This window comes from Trachemys scripta, chromosome 6 (assembly GCF_013100865.1).
Source record: "Trachemys scripta elegans isolate TJP31775 chromosome 6, CAS_Tse_1.0, whole genome shotgun sequence".
Lineage (NCBI taxonomy): Eukaryota > Metazoa > Chordata > Testudines > Emydidae > Trachemys > Trachemys scripta.
Genome location: NC_048303.1, coordinates 66023972 through 66037508, shown reverse-complemented (window position 1 = coordinate 66037508; position 13537 = coordinate 66023972). Strand labels below are relative to the sequence as shown.

The following is a 13537-nucleotide window of genomic DNA, read 5'->3' as shown; positions in this document are numbered from 1 at the left end:
GCAGCATGGTTGGGTAATAAATAATTAAGGACTGATTGCCAGTAATGCAGCAGCTGCAAGGCTGCTGCAACGCGTTCCCCCTGTCACTCCTGTTGAATTTTGGTGTACAGGTTTGCAGGGAGAGAAGGATCGTTGCACAAGAGGCCTCCATCTGGGGTACCATCTGTCAGTTAGGAAACAAGCAGAAGATCATACCCTCTCTAGAGGGACTGACTTGATTCCAACAAGAACACAACCTGAAATGGTTGGGAAGCTGCAGACTTCCTAAAGTTATAGAAGACCAGTGTGAGTGAAGAAATGCAAGTCACTGGGTCATTTGTTCAAGGGTTTCTTGACACCACCTAACATGAGCTGATCATATTTTCAGATTCTAACAACATTATTTTACTACAGAGTTAAGGAAAATCTAAAGCTCTGGCCATCATACATTCATAGCATACACTGCCCCAGAGATTAGCTACTGAATGGTACCAAGGACCAATTTAGAAATGTTTCCTAAGTTATAGTGCTACACAAGCTTTAGTACCTCTGCTTACAGACAATAAAACATCTATGTGAGCTATTGCTTCCTCAGAACTTCTTTTGTGCATGACGTCCAATGTACTCAATTGGTTTAAGGGAAAAAGTGCTATTCCTAAAAGCCAAGAGCAATGAGTTCAAATCCTCTACTCAAGTGGTTTGCATGCTGTGCACACTAACACTCTCAACCTGATATTTTTGCTTTGTGTCTGGGACCTAATGATCAATTTAAGGAAGTTCAGCACTCTACAAATGCACCCCCACTGCCATCTATACAAGTCCTGCCTCATGGCAGTTTGATGGGCAGTACTATGTCAGGGATATGAAGTCCAGAAGGTGATGAGGGGCTGGGAGCAACTAGTTGCGACATTGAAAATGGCACCAGAGAGGCCAGTAAAAGAGTCCCAGCCAGCATTAATTAGTTCTCTGCTGATATAGGCTTGCTGAGCTACTACTAAGAAACAGTATGTATGATAAACTAGGTCTGTGCTGGACACTGGGTTCAGGCATGCTTGGTGCATGGCACAGAGGAGCTGGGAATGGGTATATTCAGTACATGGCACAGGCCCACAGTGCTGAGATGGGGAGGGAGCTGAGAAGTGGAACACTTGGTGTATGGCTCGGGAACACAATGAAGAGACTGGGGTAAGGATTAAGCAGGAGACACAGGGGAAATTGTGGGAAGGCACTGGAGGACTATCAACACTCCAGTGGTTTAGCCTGCATCTTTGCTGCAAAGTGGGCAGGTTACCAGTCCACGTGAAAGCCGAACCCAGGCTTTGCCTATGCCCCAGGATGGCCAGCTAGCTCAGGCTGAAAGAATCAGTACATTCAGATGAGAGGTTTTGGGAACCAGGTTGGAGCACCAGCTGAATAAGAGACTGGGTTAACTGGGCAGTGAAGATACACAGAGAAGCAGGATATGACTTATAAATGCACTGCAATGTGTTCAGTGTAAGACATGAACAGAAATGACCTATCTGGGCATGAAAGAAAGGAAAACAAAATCTTAATGGACAGTGAATGACTTTGCCCAGGGCAGCTGTTCCAGTTTAGAAAAATTAAGAAAACAAAACACATCAAACTAAAATGGTTTTGTATTCATTAAAAAAAAATAATCAACAAGAACCAGAGTCCCATCTGAAGGGGTAAACATATTGTCATCTGGATAAACACTTCTGAAGTGGATGGAAAGAAACTAATTTCCCACATGTAAAACCGAGTCATTAGGACGAGGTTAAAGTCTTAGGACAACGTTTAATCTGACAACAGTCCCTCTTGAAACAAAAGTAAATATTAGGCCTTGTCTACATTACAGAGTTTTGTCAATTTAATTTATGCCAGCGATCAAAATGCACTATAATTACATCACTTGTGCATGTTCGCACAGTGCTCTTTCTATTGGCGGAGTGCATCCACAGTCGGTGTTCTAGCATTGACAGTCAAAGCAGTGCACTGTGGGTAGCTATCCCATTGTGCAACTTGCCATTTTCTGCAGCTAGGACTTGCAGGAAGGTGGAATGGATCGCAGTGCATCTTGGGTATGGGCTCAACATCCCATGATGCACTTTTTTACGTCTCATCATTCCATGGGTTTCTTACTGCATTTTGCAGCATTTTTCAATGGCCCCTATTTACTGTGCGCCCACCATCTCTGGCTGAAAGGATGGGTCCTGCACTTTTCTCCACTGCTGTGGTCACTGTTATGAACACATCACGGCTGGTCATGCAGTATATCATGAGCACCCAATCTGAACAGGAATCAGAGTTGCCTGACCTGCTGTGTGCCATGGAAAGAAACAACACCACGTTACTTTTGGCATTCACAGAGCATCTGCACTTGGTGAACCATTGCATTTAGGCTCAGGAAACAAGCACTGAGTAGTGTATTTGCATAGTTATGCAGCCCTGGGATGACATACAGTGGCTGCAGAATTTTTGGATGCAGAAAGCCACCTTCCTGGAACTGTGTGCTGAGCCTGCTCAAGCCCTGTGGCACAGGGCCATTAATCACATTCTTCTAAGAAGGAAGGAAATGTGCATAAAATAGTGGATGGCTTTGCGGCAATGGGATTCCTTAACTGTGGTGGGACAATAGATGGCACGCAGATCCCAATTTTGGCCTTGGACCATCTTGCGACAGAGTATATCAATAGAAAGGGGTACTTCTCTATGGTATTGCAGATGCTTGTGGATCACTGTGAGCATTTCACTGACATCAACGTGGGGTGGTCAGGGAAGGTGCATGACACATGCATCTTCAGGAACACTGGCCTGTTCAGAAAGCTGCATGCTGGGACTTTCCTTCCAGATCAGAACATTCCAATGGAGGATGTTGAAATGCCCATAGTGATCCTAGGAGATCCAGCATACCCCTTACTTCCATGGCTCATGAAGCCTTACACGGGAAACCTGGACAGCAGCAAGGAGTGCTTCAACAGTAGGCTGAGCAGATGCAGAATGACTATAGAATGTGCATTTGGCAGATTAAAAGTGCGCTGGCGCTGCCTTTATGACAGGTTAGACCTAAATGATCATAGCAGCTGCTGTGCATTGCATAATATTTGTGTGGCTAAGGGTGAAAAGTTTCCCCCGGCATAGAACGCGGAGGCAGATCGCCTGGCGGCTGATTTTGAACAGTCAGATACCAGGGCTATTAGATGGGCACAATGGGGGACTATTTGCATCAGAGAGGCCTTGAGGCAGCATTTTGACAATGACCACCAGTAATGGTGTTTTTCTATATAGCTCTCTGCCATGCTTTAACTTGCCACCTTGCATGAAAATTTTAAATGATTCCTGACCATGATTTGTAGTCTGCAAATGATCCAATTGCCACTGTGTATTAATTTCAGCAGCAACCACTGTGTATAGGAGACATATAAAGATTATCTTTCAGAAAGTATATTTTTATTAAATACATACAAAACACACAAAAGGCTTGGTGGGAAGGGAGATAACAGTGAAGGGCAGGGTAGGCTCTCATAGCTGTGTGTAAGTCCAGCTATCATTCTGAAAGCTGTCCAAGGAGTGGAGTCAACAGGGGACCAAGATGGGCTGGGAGGCTGGAAGGAATGAGTGGGAGGAGTTTGGGGAGAGCATGGCAAGCAGTTCTGTATCAGCTCGAAGGGGCAGGAGGGAGCACACATGAATTCTGCCTGCAACATGATTAGGGACTTTAACATCTCCATGTAATCCTCTGTCACTTTTATCATCCACTCCTAGCCCAATAAAATTCACTCCTGGCTCTCCTTTCCATCTTGCCTATTTTATAATTTTCTCTTAAAGTCTCTCTCCACACCCCTCATTCTTGTTTATTGCCCTCCAAGGACTGGCTTACCTCTCAAAACATGTCCTCCATGCTCCTCCTCAGTTGCATCCTTATCTGGCAGAAGTGCTCCACTGGTGTGTAGGGGGTTCCGCTGAAGATCACATATGCAGAAGCACAAGAAACAATAAACAGAAACATGATTGTTAGAGCATTTACAGCATTAAATCATTATGGTAAAATACACCCCTTTTTACATATGAATCAGTTTCTCACTGTCCCTTGGCAAGCACAGAGCTCAGCGAATGCCCTAAACATGGTGAGTTTGGCCTAGGGTGGGAGGGGAGCCTCAAGATGGGTCAAAGGTCTAGGTGGTTTTTTTTGTAAGGGGCTCACTGCAGGCAACTAGGGACAAAATTGTAAATTCTGGCATCATTTTCCACAGGCAGGGGTCATTGTAGCTGATATCTCACTCTTGAGGGTAAGCAAGGATGAAAGAGTGCATGTCCTGGAAGCATGTGGCTTCACACTGGGTCCCTACGCTGCTCACCTATGTGCCACTTTGGTCCCTGCACAAGTGATTGCCAATTGGCATGGGAAAGTTTCCTACAACCGGGGAAGGAACAAAGCAGCTCTGTCAAGGGACCTTCAGCGGAAGATTGATGAGTACCTCCAGGAATGTTTCCTAGAGATCTCCCTGGAGGATTCCTGTGAAATCTCAGTGTACATTAACACACTGTTCCACCACACTGCTTAGATGCACAGGGGAATGTGAAGCACATGCAAACACAGCTAGTCTTGTATTCATAGGCGCCAACTCAGTGGGTGCTCCGGGGCTGGAGCACCCATGGGAAAAGCCCCCCACCAGAACCTCCTCCTCCCCCAGTGCCTCCTGCCCACCAGCGGGCCCTGCCGATCAGTGACTCCCCCTCCCTCCCAGCACCTACTGCCTGCCATGGATCAGCTGTTTTGCAGCATCAGGAGGTGCTGGGGGGAAGAGGGGAGGAGTGAGAGTGCAGTGTACTTGGGGGAGGGAACGGAAGTGGGTGGGGAAGGGGCGGAGTGAGAGTGGGAAGAGGTGGAGCCTTGGGGGAAGGAGTGGAGTAGGGGCAGGGCCTGGATAGAGCCGGGGGGCACCCCGCAACAGATTAGAAACTCAGGGGTTATGCTTGTACATTTCTATCCCTTCACTCACTTCTTTGCTTTGTTATATTTTAGGACAGCTCTACATTATAACACTGAGCAGCATCAACTTTAAAAGATCATTTACTAGAGCTCCCCTCTCCTGCATCATGTGTGCCAGAGACAGAGTTCTGGGACTAGCTCAAACTTTCTGGGGTCAAGAAGAGCTCCTGGCTCCCCATGGTCCTGGACAACCCTGTTGCCTGTCCCATCTTGTCCTTCAACTCAACATCCTTGTCCACACTACAGAGTTCCGTTGATAAAAGTTAGCTTTCATCAACAAAGCAGTGGGATAGCTCAGTAGTTTGAGCATTGGCCTGCTAAACCCAGGGTGACAAGTTCAATCCTTGAGGGGGCCATTTAGGGATCTGGGGATTGGTCCTGCTTTGGGGAGGGGATCGGACTAGATGACCTCCTGAGGTCCCTTCCAATCCTGATATTCTGACTTCATCCCTCGGGTTGAGTCCTCTGTCCGTTATCTTCAGTCCCGCTGAAGTATCCACGGGACTCTTGGCAGTGGAGGTGGGGTCACCAATAAGGATGGTGTCCAGTTCCTTATAGAAGCGGCAGGTCTTCGGCACAGCACCAGAGCGACGGTTTGACTCCCTTGCCTTCTGGTACATCTGCCTCAGCTTCTTGATCTTCACACAGTGCTGCTGTATGTCCCGTTTGTAGCCCTTATCCAACATGCCATGGGAAATCTGACCATTGGTATCAAAGCTCCTCTGGCTGGAACAGAGCTGGGACTGCATAGCCTCCTCTCCCCATATACTCAGCAGATTCAACAGCTCCAGTGTGCTCCAAACTGGAGAGAGTTTGGTGTGTGGAGCCACCATGGTCAGCTGGGAAGACGCAATATGAGCTCTCCATGCCAAGCAAACAGGAAGTGGAATTTCAAAAATTCCTGGACCTTGAAGGGGGAAGGGTGGATTCCTGTGTACCTGGTGCAGGGCAGCAGAGTTCTAACTGCTGACCGGAGTAGTAAGGATGGGCATTTTGGGACACCTCCTGGAGGCCATTTACGGTCACATAACCAAGCACAGTGTCTATACCAGTGGTCCCCAATCTTTTCCATTTGGCGGGCACCACTGATGATCGTGGCTGGCGGACAAGCATCCACCAAAATGCTGCCAAGAAGCGTCAACGTCAAGAGACATCGCTGCTGAAATGCCACTGAGAAGCAGCATCAAGAGGCGTTTTCAGCAGCGACGCTTCGTGATGACACTGCATTTCGGCGGTGATGCCTCTTGACGTTGCTGCTTCTCGGCGGCATTTCAGCGGAAGCTTGTCTGCCGGCCAGTACACGGGCGCACATAGATGCCCTGGCGGGTGCCATGGCACCCACGGGCACCATGTTGGGGACCACTGGTCTAGACTGACACTGTCAATATAACTTTGTCACAAAAAGCTTTACACCTCTCGTCGAGGTGGTTTTATTTTGTTGGCAAAGCAGGACAATTTTGCCGACACAAAGGGCATTGTAGTGTGTACACTTCCACTGCTTTGTCGACGAAAGCTGACTTTTGTCAACAGAACTCTGTAGTGTAGACAAGGCCTTAGTTATTAGAGAAAGTGGTTTGTTTGTACAAAAAAAGGACAATCAGAAAGTATGAATAATGCAATTTGCAAACTCTCTTACGGTATAGCTTTACTGCAGTGTTCAACTGGGCTCTTACTTGGGTGTTGCTCTCAATCTTCCTTCTGTCCACACATAAAAACCTCTTGTTCTGTGTGCAAGCATAAGGAAAGAATGCAACATTCAGGCTTTAGGCCCTCCTCCACATACACTGTTATCACTCATCAAGCACTTCCTGAAAGTAGAGTTCTCTAAGTTCCTAGATATAGTCATACAATAGCACGCTTTGCTGGGAAGCTATTTATCTTACCATCCCCCATAAAGTCTATATCACCATGTATATACCGACAACTTTTTTTAACTCAAGTTTCTTGGCAACTAAGGAGATTTCCTCTGGGCTTGGGAGGGTTGTTCTTGTGTGTCTGACAGTTCAGGTAGTCCCCAAATGTTTGAATAGTAGTCTATAATAATGTGGTAGTTTGCAGTGAAAAGGTCCATTCCTACTGTGACGCTGGCAGACAAGGTGCCAGCTGTTGCCAAGGCCCCCAGGCTTCACTGAATACTGACATATGCAAAGCTGAAAACCAGTCTGGCTCACCTGTGTTTTAGTATTATTAAATGAGATATTAGAATTCTAAAAATGTGTTTACTGGTTAGACTTATGGAATGCTTGTAGGTTGCTGCATATATTGATCCTACTTATTGTATCTGTATCCCACGTTATAAGGTAATGTTTGCTGTTTAACTATAGAAATATTTGCTAAGACAGTAAATCCCCCAAAGTCACAGGAGAAGCATTACCAGGTGTTGAATGCTAGTTTACCACAAGAGATGTCATCTTCTCCCTAACAAAAGAAGGTCTACCACCATCAGACAAAATACTTTGTTGATTGCTTCCCCCAGGCCCCCGAAGAGTAGGGGAAACAAGCTTGCATCCCATCAGTGCTGGGGGAAGGAAATAAAAATGCCTGTTAAGGAGAAACAGGACTCTTTATGCTGGCCAGACCCTAAGGGGCAAAGATTCCTAAACATATACAAGATTCCTAAACATAAGCAAGAGATCCCCAAGGCTTGGGGGGGGGGGGCGCAGGGAGAAAGAGGGGAGGCTTTAGTCCTAAAGGAGTAAGAAATAAGTAAGAATAAGTAAAAGTTTGCTTATTATAGAAGCTTCTATTATCTTTTGAACTTAAGATTGTACCTGATTTTGTGTGTATATATTTACCTGCTTTAACCTTGTAAAAAACTCTCATTTCTTTTTCCTAGTTAATAAAAACTCAGTTAGTTTGTTACAGGATTGGCTACAAGCGTTGCCTTTGGTTTGAGATCTGAGTGCAATTGACCTGGGGTAAGTGACTGGTCCTTTGGGATTGGAAGTAAGCCAGTGTTTTCCCCAGGAATTGAAATTAGGGAGGTGTTCAAATTTACGGGGGGGCAGGGCCGATGAGGGGCAAGACCGTGAAGGTTAAGGTGTGGTGTATGGCATCATAAAAACTGAAAACTATTTCAAGACCATTTTATTAGATTTAACTCATGTTTTAAAATCATTACATAAATAAAAGTTAGCTACTCAAGCCTTCTATGAAGCACATCATCTACATCCTTCTTGGTTTCTTGTTATAATTTTGCACAACTCCTAATTGACTTCTTGAATGCAATGTGTTCGTCTTTGGTGGCTTCTCATGTGTCCAGTACTTCCATTCCTTCAATTGATATGCTCATTTGTTCATTCACATGATCAGGCAGAAGGCGACTTCTTTCAGAACACAAAATTCTATTCAATGATGAAAAAGAACGCTCAACTGTAGCTGTTGTGACTGGGAGTAGCAAGAGATGAATTCCTACTTCTTTCATCCCAGGAAACATAGCACAAAAATCGGGTCGAGCCACTAGTGATGATAAAAAAGAAGTTGAAGTCAAATCTTCATTCATTCGTCGTACAATATTCCACTCTGTGTTCAAATTCTCTATTCTGCCCTAAGCACATGACAGCCCCATTGCTGGTAGTGCCTCACTCCGATCAACTGTCGGTATTTTATAGGACAGGGATCTGTAAAAGCTATGTAGAGATTGAGTAGAATCTAAAAGTCGCTGTTGTAGATTTTTAAGAATAAAGTCTGTGTACTTTTTCAGTTGTCTTAACAAACACTTCTTGTCCTCTTCACTTAAGGATTCAATATAAATGCCTTCATCAGTCCAGAAGTTGACTAAAGTCTTTGCTTCTTCCAGTACTTTTTCAACGGATAATTTTCTGGATTGATCCAAATGTAGCGTATATTGCTGGACAAAGATCTACTACTGTTGTAGAGATGCCTGGATGGCATTGTTTAATGACCCAAGTGGTTTCAACAGTAGACTTACAAGAGACAGGATGGCAATAGTTTTCACTGAATGTAGTAGCAAAAGTAATCCACCAGCCTCATAACTTAGATCCATCCCATTTTGGTAGATACTTTCCAAAGCCAATACTAACGGCTGGAGTAATTTTAAGACAACAGCCAAGGATCACTCATGAAAAAGCCAGCACGTTTTCCCACGTTGGACTAATTTGAACTTCAGTCCCAGTGTATCTTCTATATTTTCCAAGATAATCAGGCTTGTTGGACTCTTGCTGAAAAAGGAATATAATGAAGACATTAAATGTATAGCTTTTAAAATATCTTTTGAAGAGTCTGCAGCTAGTGCTAGCGCTAGCTGGAGTAGATGGCCTCTTCAGGGTGTATAGGAGAGATTAGAGTTACACTTTTCTCTGAGCAAAGTTTGTACTCCACCATATCTTCCAGAGAAGTTTGCAGCTCCGTCAAATGCACAAGCAGCAATCTGTTTGGGGTCCAACTGACATGCATTTAACTCTAAGATGTGGGTTGTCACAGATGCAGCCGATGTGTCTTCTATAACTTGAACATCTAGAAATGCATCTACTGGCCTACCATTGACATCAAGATAACATACACAATGACTGAATACTTGATGCCCATTTGCATCAGTGCATTCATCAGTCATGTATGAAATTTTTTTTAATGTGGTGAGAGAGTTTTTCAACTGTTGAGTCTCTCACTGTTGCACCGCATGCTTCTAGCCAGTCAGTTGAGTTTTCTGCAGAAAGATAGTGAGCATTTGCTGGTCTTGTTCGGAACCAGTGTTCAACTTCAGGATGAACAAGTGACAACGCACTTAACATTGGCCTCCAGTTTTTAGTGTGTGGTATCTCTTGCTTAAATAGAAAGTATGATGCCACAGCCATGTTTGTTCGCATGAACTGTGCTGTGTCTCCAGCATTCTTAACAGCCTCATTAACTACTTCTAAAATTGGCTTTGAAAGTGGGCTTATAAGACTTTCTGCATGTTGATGCACTCCAGAGGCCTGGTGTTTTGCAGCCTTTTCACGTAGTTTGTTAGCATTGGCTTTGCTGATCGATCTGACAAAGCAAGCTCCTCCACTTTTACCAATTATACCATTGGAAAGCTTTCCTTCTTCATAAACTTTTTTGCAAGAGGTGCACCAGTAGCCATCTTTTGTAACTTCAATAAATGGGAACACTTTGATCGACAAACATCGGGAACTGCCTTTAGGTTTTGGAGACAATGCTTCTTCAGTAGGTAGCTGTATTTGTGCTTCGGGCTGGTCGAATGTAGATACACCACTTGAACCTTCAGATGACATGTTGATATATTCTTGGTTCTTGATGTGTTTTTCACCTTGGTTGGTTTTTGAGGCCTTTGAGTGGAAAAATTGTTGCATTGTTTTTTCGTCTTTTCATTTTCACTTTGACCTGCAACACAAACGAGATATGAATAAATTAAATGTTTTGTTAGGATAATGCAAATTTAACATAAGGATAATGCAAATTACACCAAAACACATAACAGTTCTAGATTGCTAAAACAAATATAAATTTAAAAAATGTTTAATTTAAATTGACTTTTGAAAAGTAAGCCATTATGGGATAAGAGGGAAGCCCTCTCAGGGATCAGTAACCGGTTAAAAGATGGGAAACAAAGGGTAGGAATAAATTATCAGTTTTCAGACTGGAGAGATATAAATAGTGGTATCCTTGAGGGGTCGGTACTGGGACTATTACTATTCAACATATTCATAAATGATCTGGAAAAATGGGTAAACAGTGAGGTGGCAAAATTTGCAGATGATACAAAACTATTCACAATAGTTAAGTCCAAAGCACACTACGAAGAGTTAAAAAGGGATCTCACAAAACTGGGTGACTGGGCAACAAAATGGCAGATGAAATTCAATGTTGATAAATGCAAAGTAATGCATAAAAAATGATGGGGTCTAAATTAGCTGTTAACACTCAAGAAAGATGTTGGAGTCACTGTGGATGGTTCTCTGAAAACATCCACTCAATGTGCAGCAGCAGTCAAGAAAAGCGAACAGAATGTTGGGAATCATTAAGAAAGAGATAAATAATAAGGCAGAAAATATCATATTGCCCTCTATATAAATCCATGGTACATGCACATCTTGAATACTGTGTACAGATCTGGTCACCCCATCCCAAAAAATATATATTGGAATTGGAAAAAGGTACAGAGATGGGCAACTAAAATGATTAGGGGTATGAAACAAGAGGAGAGATTAAAATGACTGGGAATTTTCAGTTTAGAAAAGAGACGACTAAGGGGGGATATGATAGAGGTCTGTAAAATCTTGACTGGTGTGAAGAAAGTGAATAAGGAAGTGTTATTTAATCCTTCAGATTACACAAGGACTAGCAGTCACCCAATGAAATTAATAGGCAGCAGGTTTAAAAAACAAAACAAAAGGAAGTACTTCTTCACACAACATAAAGTCAACCCATGGAACTCTTTGCCAGGGGATGCTGTGAAGACCAAAACTATAACAGGATTGAAAAAAGAACTAGATAAATTCTTGGAGAATAGGTCTGTCAGTGGCTATTAGCCAGGATGAGGAGGGATGCAACACCATGCTCTAAGTGTCCCTAGCCTGTTTGCCAGAAGCTGGGAATGGGCAACAGGGAATGGATCATTTGATGATTACCTGTTCTGTTCATTCCCTCTGAAGCACCTGGCCTTGATCACTGTCGGAAGACAGCATATTAGCCAGGATGGGCAGGGAGGGTGTCCCTAACTTAGGTTTGCCAGAAGCTGGGAATGGGTGACAAGGGCTGGATCATTTGATGATTACCTGTTCTGTTCGCTCTCTCTGAAGCACCTGGCCTTGGCCCCTGTTGGAAGACAGGATACTGGGCTAGATGGACCTTTGGTTTGACCCAGTATGGCCATTCTTATGTTCTTTATGACCTCACTGAGCAATCTGAGCCTGCAAGCTATTTCTATTACCATCAGTGCTATCATCAGTAATGTATTAACCTTATTAAAGTTTGCAATACAGTATTTACAAGTTATAATCTCATCATTGTACTTAGTATTCGGCACAATTTGTAGTTATTACTTTATACAATACAAGTGCTATAGCTGTTAAGCAACACTTGAGTTACTGAATATGTGAAAACTCAGCCAACTGTAGCCTCAGGGATATAATGCAGTTGATATCATGAAAGTAAGCCGAATGCTGAACTTGCACAAAGAGAAGAGTGACTCATGCTAGTTTTCACATTCCATTCACTTCTTCCACTAGAATGTACTAGTACTGAGTCAAATATAATTACCATTTTGCTGAGTGAGTTGTCAATGTTTATTACTTTGAAGGAAACTAGGAGTGGGAAAAAACATGTGGATAGGTAAGGGAGACTGGCATAAGGATTAAGTTAAATTTTTCCAATTTAATCTTCATTAAATCCAAATACTGATGCAAAATAGCATTATACAAAATTAAGCATATGAATCTTTTACAATAAGTGCATGTTTGTTACTATGTCATCGGTTCAAATCATAGAATTTGTTGGACTGTACAGTGTGCAGCTTAAGACTGAGTAGCGCATTAATGTAAAATGAGATAACACTGTCTGTTCTACTTTGATAGTGTATTTTTCAGAAATCTTAAAAATATCATTTGTGAGGCTGGTGGGGTTGTGCTTAGAAAAAATTATGTCAATTACACTACTGGTTGGATCCAGTAGTCAGCAGTGGAGGATAAACATAGGTAAACAGAGTTTACTCACTTTTTTCATTTGGGAGATATGGAGTTTGTTTAGGTTACTTTTATTCACTTCTTTTCTTACCGCTACACCATTGAATCCAACATATGGTCAGTTAGGTGTATGTTACTGATCATGCATTGTTTACTTTGGTGCAGAATGTGTGTGTTTCACAGTGAGACTGTAGCCATACTCGACAGTGTGAATGAACATATACTACACTGTGGGAGAAACAGTGAATGGAAACCTTGTATGCTCAAGAGGAATGAGTACAGGGTTAGGGGTCAAGAAATCTTGACTTCTAATAGTGACTCTGCCACTGAGTTGGTGTGGCACTTTTCTATCTGTTTTCCCACCTGTAAATTGGGGATAATCCAATCCACCTATCTCACAAGGGTACTGTGAGGATTAATTTTTAATGTCTGTACAATGTAGGGTTACCATATTTCAGCAAGCAAAAAAGAGGACGGGAAGAGCCCCGCCCCTGTCCTGCCCTAGCCCAGCCTCTGCCCCTCCCACTTCCCCCCTCAGAACTCCCAACCCTCCCCCCACTCCTTGTCCCCTGACTGCCCCCTCCTGAGACCCTCCCCCTATCCTAACTGGCTCCCTAGGACTCTACCCCCTACCTGTACCCTGACTGCCCCAACCCTTATCCACACCCCCACCCCCAGACAGACCCCTGGGACTCCCACGCCCCATCCAACCACTCTCCACCCCCTGATAGCCCCCTCCTCAGAACTCCCGACCCAGCTAAACCCCTCTGCTCCCTGTCCCCTGACTGCTCCGATCCCTCTCCCCACCCCTGCCACCTGACAGCCCCCCCCCGAACTCCCAAACACCCCCCCCGCTCCTTGTCCCCTGACTGCCCCCTCCTGGGACCCCTGCTCCTAACTGCCCTCTAGAACCCCCCCCCCC

The 13537-nt window shown here is 44.0% G+C and overlaps 1 long non-coding RNA gene across 1 annotated transcript in view; it reads right to left on the bottom strand.

Moving 5' to 3' along the window:
• The window catches only part of LOC117879216, a 55470-nt gene that overhangs the window by 31596 nt on the left and 10337 nt on the right, over positions 1-13537 (bottom strand). The window contains exons 2-3 of the long non-coding RNA XR_004646200.1: positions 6609-6696; positions 3860-3941 (exon numbers count right to left, since the gene is read on the bottom strand). This is a non-coding gene — a long non-coding RNA (uncharacterized LOC117879216). The remainder of the gene's footprint in view (positions 1-3859; positions 3942-6608; positions 6697-13537) is intronic.